General features: G+C 42.1%; 1 pseudogene; it reads right to left on the bottom strand.

Moving 5' to 3' along the window:
- Positions 1-831: 831 nt before the first annotated feature.
- Positions 832-3,294, bottom strand: LOC136506570 (ankyrin repeat-containing protein At5g02620-like; annotated as a pseudogene).
- Between the last annotated feature and the right edge of the window lie 865 nt (positions 3,295-4,159).

Here is a 4,159-nt window from a genome sequence, read left to right as displayed (position 1 = left end):
TATGTGTCTTGTTCTTTTAGCATTACCAGGCTACTTACTCGGTTACGTGTGACCAGCATACCAGGCATGGAGAGCCATGGGATCCAACCCAATCGTTTGGCCCTTTCATAGTTGCCGGTCACTGTGGTTGGAGCCTCACATGAGGTTGAAGGATCTCCTGGTGTGTGTGTGTGTGTGTGTGTGTGTGTGTGTGTGTGTGTGTGTGTGTGGAACCTGACTCTAGGTCTCCATTGGCGTGGCAAAGAAGGATTGCAAGAAGTGGTGCTTCGGGATAAGGTCATGTCATCATCGAATGGCCACGAAGCACCATGGTTATGAGGATGTGACTGTTGCATTCTTTGAGTTCGCTTCAAATGGTGGGCTTTGTGGAGGTCTCTGTTGCTTAGGTGTGTTCTTTCCAGTTGCTAATGCCTAATCGTGTTGCTTTGGATCTCCTGCTGTTGCTTAGGAATTGTTTTCAATGTAATTAATTGTTATTGAACTTTGTTGGTGATCCTTGTGAGACCCATCTTGCAAGAATCATGTCTGTCTTCAAGGATCGCGTGTTGTAACTTTGTTTTCCTCATGAAAAAACATGTTCATCAAGATTGTAAAGAAAAAAACTAATCAACAACTAGTTCACATTATACAACCAGCATTCACATTACATGGTTGTTATCTTACATGGAATTCAAAACTACTGAAATACCATTGTCGTCTAATGACATACTGAGACCATAGGTAGCCAGAAAGAACAAATACATGGAATTCAAAATTACTGAAATACCATTGTCGTCTAATGACATACTGAGACCATAGGTAGCCAGAAAGAACAAATACAGAGTGTGAATGTTAGACGATATCAAGGTGTTCAGATTTGAAAGTCCGACCTAGTCGAAGTCGGAGGCTCAGAAAAGGAAGCTCATCAAGCAGCCTAGTAAAAATGGGCAATAAAACTGGCAAAGTGCAAACTGCAATCGCCAGCCACAGGAGACGAGGGGCTAGAACTGTGTATAAACCTGTTGCAAATGCCGTGGTGGTCGCCATGTATGAAAGCCACATGAGTTTCTTTGTAAATGATCTGTAGTAAAGCAAGAACCCAATATCCTCCCATCTTGCAATGATGCATATGAAGGCAACAACAAGTGACGAGCACATTGCTAAGGTATCAGAGATCAAGAATGCTTGAAATGCAGCCTTTCTTGCCATGGTGGGAAGCCCTTCGCTGTTGTATCCTCCGGGCAATGTAAAAGCAGCGGCGAAGGTAATTGTTGCAACAAGTATCGCCACTAAAAAGTTGTTGCCTATGAGTGTCTGGGTCAGGGACTTGAAAGCCTTACTTGACGCATTAGTTACCATATCCTTGACACACTTATGAATGTAATAAACAAAGCTTGCGTTGTTGGGATCTTTTTGCAACAGAAGCATGGAAACTTCGTTCTGCATCAAGTACAAGAATGGCACAAATTAAGCTCAATCAGGTACTACTTACAGAAACAAGTATTTTTTAAAGAATTTGTAGGGGTGCACCTTTCTATTCTTTCTAAAATGTAATCTCCAAGTAACGATGTAATTAAGCAGAGCATGTGACATGGCAATATAATAAATATGCAAAAAATTGAAAAAAAGATGATACTATAAATGCGAAATTTGTATTGCGTATTTCTTGTATTTCTATTCTCTTTCCTTGGATTAGAGGAGACCATTTTTATTTAAATGTCAGATTAAGACGCGTTCCCAAGTATTGTAGAAATTTGATGTTTACAGATTAGAAATATTACCCATGCTATTTCAAAACATTTCTCGTGATAAACAATTTTAAATGGTACAAATAATCATTTATTTCTAGACTTGGCAGATGAAATTTATACAAATACATCAATTAGTAACCAATTTTAAAGGAGATCATGAGAAAGATTTATTGACCATTACTAAATAAATGATTATTTGTATATAGGCTAGAAGTCCAGAGAGCATTACTGATGGGATTTCGACAGTAGGACTGTACAGTCTAATATCTCTACTATGCCTTATGAGTTTCAATGGATCAACGTATGGAAAGCAAACGTACCCAGTCTGAAATCTTATTGGGTGTTTCCTTCTCAGTCAACAACCCCGAACTTGCCTCCCTTCCATCACTGGAAATCATGGTGAAGTCTGTCGTTGTGTGGTTCAGAAGTAATGCTTGAATAATTCTTGGATTGCATTTTTTGACTGCATAATGCAGAGCAGTTTTCCCCTCCGCATCTCGCATATTAACGAGCTTATTACGGAGTTGTTGTGACCCCATGACAAATTCTACGAACTCTGTGTGACCTGAGTTTACAGCTTCGTGGAGACATGTCCAACCATTTGTATCAGAATAGGGAGCATCTGGACAATGCTTAAGAAGCTCTCGAGCAACACCAACATGACCTCTTTGTGCAGCAGAAACAAGAAGAGGGCTACTACCACTTGTAGAGACAGAATACCCTGAAGACCAACCATGTTCCAATAATACTTTTAACACGTCAATCTTATTCAAGAACACAGCCTGCTCCACTGCAGTATTTCTATAGCCATTTTCTTCCGTGGACAGGTCAGGACGCTCATCTTAGCGATACCTGTAAAACAAATGAAGGCATCCCAAATTAACTGTTGGCAAACCGGCCATGAAATCAAGATTTTTGGATTATTTTTGTTCCATTTGTAAGATCTTAAAACAATAATACAGTAGTAGATAATGACCATGATAGAAAATCTATAGTTGTGAAGACAGTATGAAATTCCTAGCTCCAATTTCTAGTATCTTTCTATTGTATGTCTCACCTGGATTGCCATTTCTTACGGCAGCATGCAGAGCATTGAAGCCAAAGGTTGCTCCATGAGCAGAATCTTAAATTTCCAACAGTACCTTGGTAATATCTTCATAGTCTCTCATCACCGAGATGAACATGGGCGACTCATTGATGCTGTTCACAGCCCGGGCACCGCCCTTAATAGCTCCATCGCGAGCTCCCTGTGATCGCTGCGGATGGCGTGGTGGAGAGCGTTGCATCCATGCTTGTCTTGGCACAAGACATCCCTATGCTCATGGTTAAGGCAGAAATCTAGAAAAGTTGAAGCTAAAGAGATATGGCCCCTTGTAATGGTGGCGAGCAGTGGTGTCTCGCCATCTTTGTTGATGAAAGGCGATAAGAGAACCATTTTTGCCCAGAACAGCATTGCAGGCGATGTGGAGGCAGGTGTTGCCCGCCTGTGGAGTTGTTCCAAGCAGAACATCAAGGCCTTTCTTGAGTCACCAGACATGGCAGCTTGCAGCAGATCTTTGTCCATTTGAGGCATAGTGGTAGCTGTAGAGCCTTCAATCTGCTACAAAAGGAGAAGGTACATTTTAAAGAACCTCAAACAGAGGTAGTAGCTCTTCATTGTAAGAGTGGTCCAAAACAGAACGTCTGAAATCAAACTTCAACATTTCGCCAAAAAAAAAAAAAAATCAACATTTTAAACTACTACGGTACTGCTTCATCCAAGTGTTTATACTTGTCGCATGGAAATTGTTTTCTGTTAATAAGCATTTAGAGAATAAAGAGTGGCACCATGGACACTGTTAATGCACTCAAATATAGGGGTAAATGAATTACTCCTAGATGAAAGGTAGTAATAACCATACAACTGAAAATCAAGAAGCGATTATCACATTGACCCCTATCGTCTCATAAGTGTACAAGTATCTCTCAAGCAAGGTAATTAGTTAATTACTATGCTGATGATCAGCTACTATACCACAGATATATAACCCCTATTGCTTCCTGCTACTGTATGTAGTAGTAGTAGTAGCAGCTAGCATTGTGAGAAACAACAGTGCCTCTAAACCGTAGATCGGGGTAAGCATCTTACTTAGGGTTCCTCTAGTTCGCCCTGGCGTAGTTGCGCTGCAGCCTCATGGACGCCGGTGTCGAGGGAGCTCGGCGCGGTGGAGTCCAGCGTGGTGGAGACGAGGTCCAATGGCGATGCAGAGGTACGGCGGGGTCGGTGGGGCTTCCCGTCGCTGGTAGCACCCTCTTTAGATCGGGTTAGGTTTTCTGTTAGTGGGTCCCGGCGGCTCCGGTCAACCTCGTAGTTCGAGCCCTAATCCCCACCTCTCTTTGTATAGTGCTGTGCGACAGGGGCCCACCAACCATATTAGGTGTGCGTCCCC

The sequence above is a fragment of the Miscanthus floridulus genome, chromosome 15, assembly GCF_019320115.1.
Source record: "Miscanthus floridulus cultivar M001 chromosome 15, ASM1932011v1, whole genome shotgun sequence".
In the NCBI taxonomy this organism is placed as follows: domain Eukaryota; kingdom Viridiplantae; phylum Streptophyta; class Magnoliopsida; order Poales; family Poaceae; genus Miscanthus; species Miscanthus floridulus.
This window is presented reverse-complemented; position numbering and strand designations above follow the sequence as displayed.